Source organism: Lagenorhynchus albirostris, chromosome 20, assembly GCF_949774975.1.
Source record: "Lagenorhynchus albirostris chromosome 20, mLagAlb1.1, whole genome shotgun sequence".
Taxonomy (NCBI): Eukaryota; Metazoa; Chordata; class Mammalia; order Artiodactyla; family Delphinidae; genus Lagenorhynchus; species Lagenorhynchus albirostris.
The window spans coordinates 40,872,458-40,882,135 of NC_083114.1; positions in this window are offsets into that span (position 1 = coordinate 40,872,458).

A 9,678-nucleotide genomic window follows, 5' to 3' on the forward strand; every position below is an offset into this window, starting at 1 on the left:
ACCATCTTGATAGAGTCCAACTTCCGTGAGAAAGGAATTTGGAGTTTTAAAGGGAAAGGCTTTGCTGTTAAAACTATTTCACTAGTTAATCTCTTCTTTCCTTTATGTACTCATTGTCTAAATGATTCATCCAGTCTCACTCCTTCAAAATAACATCTGACAATCCCCAAATTTACATCCCCAGCCCTAGCCTTTCCCATGAACTCGAGTCCTCTATCTCACTGCCTACTCAATATCTCCACTTGGGTGTCTAACAAGCATCCCAAATTTAATGTACCCCAAACTAACCCTTTCATTAAAAACCTCTCCCTGGACTTCCCTGGTGGTGCAGTGGTTAAGAATCCACCTGCCAATGCAGGAGACACGGGTTCGATCCCTGGTCCAGGAAGATCCCACATGCCAAGGAGTAACTAAGGCTGTGAGCCACAACTACTGAGCCTGTGCTCTGGAGCCTGCGAGCCACAACTACTGAGCCCGTGAGCCACAACTACTGAATCCTAGAGCCCGTGCTCCACAACAAGAAAAGCCACCACCATGAGAAGCCTGCGCACCACAACAAACAGTAGCCCCCGCTCACCGCAACTAGAGAAAGCCCGCGTGCAGCAAAGAAAACCCAACACAGCCAAAAATAAATAAATAAATTAAAAAAAAAAAAAACCCTCTCCCAGCCAACTTCCCCTCCAATCTTCCCCATTTTAGCAAATGACACCTCCACTCTTGCATGTGCTCACACTAAAAACCTTTAATATAAGCCGACTCCTCTTCCTCCTTCTCTCTGTTTCTCTCCCCCCAACATCCAATCCATTAACAAATCCTGTGGACTCTACCTTCAAAACATATCTAGAGGGCTTCCCTGGTGGCGCAGTGGTTGAGAATCTGCCTGCCAATGCAGGGGACATGGGTTCGAGCCCTGGGCTGGGAAGATCCCACATGCCACGGAGCAACTAGGCCCGTGTGCCACAACTTTTGAGCCTGCGCGTCTGGAGCCTGTGCTCCGCAACAAGAGAGGCTGTGATAGTGAGAGGCCCGCACACCGCGATGAAGAGTGGTCCCCGCTTGCCGCAACTAGAGAAAGCCCTCACACAGAAACAAAGACCCAACACAGCCAAAAAATAAATAAATTAATTAATTAAAAAAACATATCTAGAACGTGAGCAATTCTCACTACCTCCACTGCGGCCATCTTAATCCAAGCCGCCATCAGCTCTTACCTAAACTACTGTACTTAAACTCCTAACTGATCCTTGATGCTCTCACTCCTGTCCCTCTACAGTCTATTCTCCACATTATAGATCTTCTCAAAATATAAGCCAGATCATTTCATTCCTCTGCTCAAAACCCACTCAGAAGAAGATCCAAACTCCCACCATGGTCCACCAGAGAGTCAGTCCATTCTGCCCTGGATGCCTCTCTGACCTCTCCACTGCTCACTCCTTTGCTCACACCTCTCTCTTTTCTGCTTCTGGAACACACCACACCCATTTCTGCCCTAGGCCTTTTGTACCTTCTTCTCTCTCCTGGAAAGCTCTTCCCCTGGACAGCTACCTGGCTCGCTCCCTCACTTTATTCAGGTCTCTGTGCAAATGTCCCTTGACACCACTATCTAAAACAGCACATCTACCCCTGCGGAATTTTTTTCATATACTCATCACCATCTAATATGCCACAGATTTCTTTTTTGTTTCTCTCCTCCACCACCACCTGCTAGGGATGTGAGCTCCATGAGAACAGACTTTCTTCTGTTCACTGCTACTTCCCTAGTACCTAGAGAATGCTCAAATAATTGTTGAATAAATGAATGAAAATTAATAAGTTAAAAAAATCTGTAACATACTTTTAGCACAAAGACTGAAATACCTTAAGCAGCTAACTAACTTCACATAATGGCATAAGCTAGTCTTCCTTAAGCATGATCTAATAGGTACAATAATTCATAAAAATTTTCTATAAGTGACAAAGCAAATATGTAGTTTTCCAACAGAAGAATTTATATGAAAATGTAAGCATCAAAAAAAAAAAAGAAAATGTAAGCATCACAATTTTTTTTTTATTATAAGGCTTTTCCTATCAAGCTAAACTGTTACACAGTAGAGTTGTTACTCCTTAAATCGCAATAATGAGACTTTAGCTCCCTGCCGCCATCTAAAAGGGAACATTACATGACATGAGCCTGTTGGTAGTACTGGAGAACCGAAGAAATTATATAACTAAATACTGACATATAGCCACTGAAATGAGGTATCTCATAAAACATAAAACCACTCGGATGAGTAAGTTTATTTTGAGATATTCCCAAAGTGAAAGGTCTACAACCCAACCTAGAATCAACAGTAAATCTCTTTACACAGGAAATCTATTGCCTGCTTTTCAATGTTGTACCCTCAAGACACTTGGGCTCCAACTCAACAACAAAAAGCATATAGTTGTTGTTATTGTTGTTGTTGTTTAAGAGCTCTTAAAATATATAAAATCCAACCTCTTCACTTCACAGGCATGGAAATAGACCACTGACATGACCATTGGGAACAACATCCAATAATCAGTCTCCTGACTTAGTCTAGTGTTCTTTCCACCACAAAACAGGACAAGGAGTAGGTCAAGCCTTCAATTTTACAACTAGAAAAATACAGCTAGAATGGTAGGGAAAAGTCTGATTACAAAGAGAAAATCTTCTATCCAGGCAGAAAGAAAGGGTCACAGTTGCTATTCTTCTGAAGAATATGTTGGGGTCTGAACAAAAAAGTTTATCACATACTGTGACCTCGGTAGACAAAAATGCACAGAAACAAAATATATCATTTTCTCAGAGGTCTTCTTTTATTTTATTTTCTTCCTCAGTTTTATTGAGCTACAATCGACATATAACGTTGTATTAGTTTTAGGTATACAACACAGTGATTTGAAATATGTGTATATTGTGAAATGCTTACCACAGTAAGTTTAGTTAACATCCATCACTTCACAAAGTTAGTTTTTTTTCTTGTGATGAGAACTTTTAAGATCTACTCTTTCACAACTTTCAAACATACAAGGGAGTTCCCTGGTGCCTAGTGGTTAGGATTCTGGGCTTTCACTGCCGTGGTCCGGGTTCAATCCTTGGTCGGGGAACTGAGATCTCGCATAGCTGTTCAGTGCAGCCAAAATTAAAAACAAATCAAACAAAAATTGAACAAACTAACAAAAACCATACAATACAGTGTGGTTAAGTATGGTCATCATGCTATACACTACATCTCCATCTCAGAGGCTTTCTAGCCAACTTGTGACATTTAGAAGGCCACATGTAGAGGTGTCACTGGTTTACTGAACATTTGAGTGCCTCTTTCCCAGGTGCTTTGCTAAGCCCCAAGGAACACAGAATTGGAGAATTCATAGTCTCTCTGCCAGAATGAGAGGAATGCACAAGTTCAGGGTGTACTCCTGGAACATAACTCCAAAATAACAAGGTGAATGGTGTTCCTGGGACTTGTCCAAACTGGTCCCTCCTGTCAAGGAAGATACAGTTTTGAAAGAAAGGCAGACAAATAACAAGGTAATTACATGGAAATGGAGTGGTGCTATACTTTACAAGGTACACTGGCTTTCCAAGGTACAGTAGTTCTGCAGGAGAGCTGGTAATGCTAGAGAGGAAGGGGTAGCCAGTCCAAGCAGAGGGACCAGCGCATGTGCAAACACAGGGGTGCTCAAGAGGACAAGACACAGATCTTCTGGTTAAACATGACCCACAGGCCTTCTAAAGTGACAGTAAAGCAGGGGCAATGGGTACAAGCCCACAAGGACAAAGAATGGGAAATGAGATGACAGTGGACAAAAGATGTCAGTAAAATTCTGGAATCCAGAAAGCAGAGTGATGGTAACTGTCTAGCACAGCTGAGAAAACTGAACAGTAAGTGTATGCTGTATAACCCTGAAAAAGCTCAAAGCTGGAGGTGGTAGATATGGTTGAAGGGAGGGATAAGAAGTTTGGCTAAAAATAGGAGAATTGGTTGAAAAATCTGTATAAGAAGCATTTAGATCCTCCAGATAACTACCTTTCTCCGAAACCAGCAGAAGACAGAAAGAATACTTTTGAAGAAAACCTCCAACATGAGAGAGAGAGATGAACAAAAGAAAAGAGGAATTCAGGAATCAGAAAATACTAGGCGTATACAAAAATTTCACAAAACTATAAATAGTATCCTCAAAGAGACAAATTATATATGTCTCAGGAATAGGATAAAAATGAAGATGAAAATGGCAACTGAGAAAGGACTCGAAATTGAGAATGACACCCAGAATTTAAAACTAAATAGATGGGTTTAAAGAGCCAAGGAAACCTCCTGGAATATAATCCACAACAAAAAAGATGGAAAATAGAAGCAGAGGGGAAACAAAACACAACTCAGATGATCTGTCCAAAAGATCTAATATCTGACCAAGAGGATTCACAGAAAAAGAGAAGGGGAAAATGGTAAAGTGGGAATTATCAAAGAAATAATAAGAATTTCCCTTTCCAGATTGAAAGGGACCCATCTAGAACCCAATCCAAAGAATGAAAATAAACCCGCATGAAGGCACATTCTGTGAAATTTCAGAACAGTGGGAATGAAGAAGTCATACAAACTTCCAGAGAAAAGAACCAGGTCTCTTGGAGAGGATCAGAAATCAGAACAGCATCAAACTTTCAACACAGGGACTTCCCTGGTGGCGCAGTGGTTAAGAATCCGCCTGCCAATGCAGGGAACTCAGGTTTGAGCCCTGGTCCCGGAAGATTCCACATGCCGTGGAGCAGCCAAGCCCGTGCACCACAACTACTGAGCCTGCATTCTAGAGCCCGCGAGCCACAACTACTGAGCCCATGTGCCACAACTGAAGCCCGTGCGCCTAGAGCCCGTGCTCCATAAGAGAAGCCACTGCAGTGAGAAGCCCGCGCACCACAACAGAGTAGCCCCCACTCGCCGCAACTAGAGAAAGCCCACGCGCAGCAACGAAGACCCAACACAGACAAAAAAAAAAACTTTCAACACAGACACTGAAAGATTCAAAGCCAACTGAGCCAACAATGCCTTCGAAATGATGAACAAATGATTCAGTGCCCACCCAACCGATCATTCAAGTGTGAAGAAAGAATAAAGAGATTTCAGATGCTCAAAAGAAAATTTATTTCCCAGGCACCTTTTCCTGATAGCGTGTTACTAGAATTTGTGGTTCAGCAAATGAAGCAATCAAGCCAGAAAGAGGAAGACACGAGATCTAGGAAAAAGGGAATCTGACATAGGAGAGTAATAAAAAGAGACCCAGGGCTTCCCTGGTGGCGCAGTGGTTGAGAGTCCGCCTGCCGATGCAGGGGACACGGGTTCGTGCCCTGGTCCGGGAAGATCCCACATGCCACAGAGCGGCTGCGCCCATGAGCCATGGCCACTGAGCCTGCGCGTCCAGAGCCTGTTGCTCTGCAACGGGAGAGGCCACAACAGTGAGAGGCCCGCGTACTGCAAAAAAAAAAAAAAAAAAAAAAAAGGAGACCCAGATTGCAGCAGGATGATGGGGTGAGAGGGATGCCAAGAAAATGATGAATAGATTGTCAATGTGCTTAAATATCTGAAGTAAACTGCCAGGCATTTGAGAGAACTGCTGGAACATTTGGGGAAAGTTAGCAATAGGTATTATAAGAAAACTAAATCAATTTTTAAGATAAAAACATTAACTCCAGAAAAAAACAAATATTTGCATGAGAAAGGAAATGTAATCATAGTACACTACTTGGCTTATCAGTGAACAATACTTATTTAGTCAAAATAAAATGCATGATTTAGTGGTTTAACTAAAGTGGTTTAAAGATTATGATGATAAAAAAATTTTAAAAATAAAAATTATGATTTCGTTGTGAGGTATGGGAAGGAAGAGCGGTGGTGAAAGAAAACCTTCACCAATGGTAATAGGAAGTTAAAAGGTGTCTAAGACTTGATATTTCAAAAGTAGTAGCGTATCAGGAGATGGGGAGATAAACTGGGAGACTGGGACTGACATATACACACTACTATATACAAAATAAATAACTAAAAAAAACCTGCTTAGAGTACAGGGAACTCTACTCAACACTCTGTAATGGCCTACATGGGAAAAGAATCTAAAAAAAAGTGGATATATGTACATGTACAACTGAGTCACTTTGCTGTACATCTGAAACACAACATTGTAAATCAACTATACTCCAATAAAATTTTTTTTAAAATAGCAGCATAAGCTTATTATCTAGAAGCATAGAAGTAAATACGCCCCCAAAAAAGCTAAATGCTTTCAAAGCAGCTGTCTCTGGGAAGTAATACTTGGAAATGAGAATGGATGGGACAGAAGACTATTGTTTTCAACATGAGTCTTTCAGTACTCTTCAATTTCTAAATTATTTGTATGCATTACTCTGGATAAAAATTTAAACTGTTTTAAAGTGAAATGCTTAGTACCAAAATAAAATAAAATTGATGCAACATCATTTTATCTTCTCTCAGAAGGAGCCTACTTACTCGAATCACTGACCCATTCATTTGTTCATTCATTAAAAAAAAAAAATACAAAAATCCTTCAGTAGTATAGAGTGGTGAACAGGACAGACAGGTTTCTTCCCTCCTTGAGATGGAGGAAGACAGACAAGTAAATGAGGACGATAATTACCAGTTGTGATAAGAGCAGTAAAGATGTAGGATAGTTAGTTACTGGGGTCATACTTCAGATATGGCATCTGGAAGGATGTAAGCTATTTGTTCTGACTCCTAAAGGAAGAGGGACCTTATTATGTTAAGAATCTCAGATTGGAGTTTCCAGGACCAAAGAGTGTAAATTCAAATCTTAAAATGGACAGGCCTATGCTTAGGAATTCTTTCAGACTTGGCCGACTCCTTACCAAGAGCAAGACCCTGTCTGCTGCCTAGAGGGGCTGTTAAACTAAAAATCTTTAGTAATGGGGATAGGGAAATGCCCCCCACACCCACACCCATCATAGGCGGACTTCTCCCTTCTTTTAGTGCGATTCCGTTTGATCTTTGCCTCTGAAGATTTCCCTAATTTCCTGGAGAGCTCAGTGTATCCAACATTTCTTGGTGTTTTGTAGGGGAGGTTTTCAGGGTATCTAGTCTACCATAGAGCAGGACCAGAAGTCAGGACGAGACAAGTAAAGGAATTTAAGAAAACTTTGGAGGTAGAACCAGCAGCAGGACTTGCTGATGATTTGAAGAGAAGCAGAGGTATGAGAGAAAGGGGGAATTAAGGCTATTCCTAGGTTTTTGGTTTGTACCATGGGCTAGGTGGTGATGCCATTTACTTAGATGGGGAAAGCTGAGTGGGGAGAAGGGCACAAGCTTGTGGTCAGAAAGCTTAAGAGTTATGTTTCTTGGGGGGAGGTTTAAATTAGGAGTATGGGATTAACAGATATACACCACTATATATAAAATAAACAACAAGGATTTACTTTATAGCACAGGGAACCATATTCAATATCTTGTAATAACCTATAATAGTAAAGAATCTGAAAAAATTTATACATATATTTAACTGAATCACTTTGCTGTACACCTGAAACTAACACAATACTGTAAATCAACTACTTCAATTTTTTAATTAATTTATTTTTTTGGCTGCACCACGCGGCATGTGGGATCTTAGTTCCCCAACCAGAGAGCAAACCTGTGCCCCCTGCATTGGAAGCATGAAGTCTGAACCACTGGACCGCTAGGGAAGTCCCCAACTACTTCAATTTTTTAAAAAAGAGTTATGTTTTGGACAAGATAAATAGGAGATAACTACAACTGCCCAAGGGGAAATGTCAATTAAGCATCAGGACACAGGAATTGGGAGCCTGGAGACACCTGGGCTGGAGATACGCCCTTGGTAGTCAGTCAGTCATCAGGATGGAGATGATAAAGTCAAAGTAATGGATAAGATAACCCAAGGAGAGAATATAGAAAAAGAGGAGAAAAGAGAGCCCCAGGCAGAGACCTGAGGCACTTCAACATTAGTGTTCAGGTAGATGAACCAGGAAAGGCAAGCAGGAAAGACCAGCAAGACTGAAGAAAAACCAGGGAAAATGTCACAGAAGCCAAGAGAAGAGAATGTTTTAAGGAAAAAAAAAAAAAGATGCTCAGCTGTGTCCAATACCACTAAAAGGGTGAGCAGGATGGTGACAGAGCAGTATCCCTTCAACTTGGTGACCCTCCAACCCACCATTCTTACTCCTTCCTTCAGTTAGGATCTAGCAATATTGCTCCTTGATATTTACCCAAATGAGCCGAAAACTTATGTCTATACAAAAACCTGCACATGAGTACTTAGAGCAACTTCATTCTTAATTGCCAAAACTTGGAAACAATCAAGATGTCCTTCGATAGGTGAATGGATAAACAAACTGTGGTACATACAGACAATGGAATATTATTCAGCAATAAAAAGAAATGCACTATCAAGCCTTGAAAAGACATGGGGAATCTGAATGAATGTTGCCAAGTGAAAGAAGGCAGTCTGAAATGGCTACATAGTGTATGATTCCAACTGTATGACATTCTGGAAAAGATAAAACTATGCAGATATTAAAAAAGATCAGTGGTTGCCAGGGGTTTGGGGGAGGGATGTATATAGGTGGAGTACGGGGGATCTGTAGGGCAGTGAAACTATTTTGTATGATATTGTAATGGTGGATATATGTCATTATACATTTGTCAAAATTCCTAGAATGCAAACAGAGTGAACTCTAATGTTAATAATAATGTGTCGGGCTTCCTTGGTGGCACAGTGGTTAAGAATCCGCCTGCCAATGCGGACACGAGTTCAAGTCCTGGTCTGGGAAGATCCCACATGCCACGGAGCAACTAAGCCCGTGCACCACAACTACTGAGCCTGTATGCCACAACTACTGAGCCCACGAGCCACAACTACTGAGCCCACGTGCCTAGAGCCCATGCTCTGCAACGAGAAGCCACCACAATGAAAAGCCAGTGCGCTGCAACGAAGAGTAGCCCCCACTCGCTGCAACTAGAGAAAGCCTAAGTGCAGCAACAAAGACACAACACAGCCAAAAATAAAACAAATAAAATAAATATATTTTTTTAAAAAGTTAATGTCTTTGGGCTTCCCTGGTGGCGCAGTTGTTGAGAGTCCGCCTGCCGATGCAGGGGACACAGGTTCGTGCCCTGGTCCAGGAAGATTCCACATGCCGCGGAGCGGCTGGGCCTGTGAGCCATGGCCGCTGAGCCTGCGCATCCGGAGCCTGTGCTCTGCAACGGGAGAGGCCACCACAGTGAGAGGCCCACGTACCGCCAAAAAAAAAAAAGATAAATCTGACCCCATAAAGTTTCAATTATATTTAAGAAGGAAGATAAGCTATCTCCCCAATTAGACAAGCTTTTCTATGAAAGTCTTATCAAAATGAATAATATACTTGGAAAAATAAGTGACCTCATTGTACATTATAATTTTGCATGATGTGAGCGCTCTTCAGAGAACAGCTGATCTTATCCATTAGCATCTACACAAGCAAAGGTTAAGAAAAAGCCTCAATTACTCATGAAATTATAATCTGACAATGTAAGTGAGGTAGTGGACATGGCTTAGAAAGAAAAAGAATAAATACTTATAAAGATAATAATTTAGAATTTAGAAATACTATTCCAGTTTAGGTTGGGGTTTTTAAGTCTTATTTCTGCTGTGTGATCT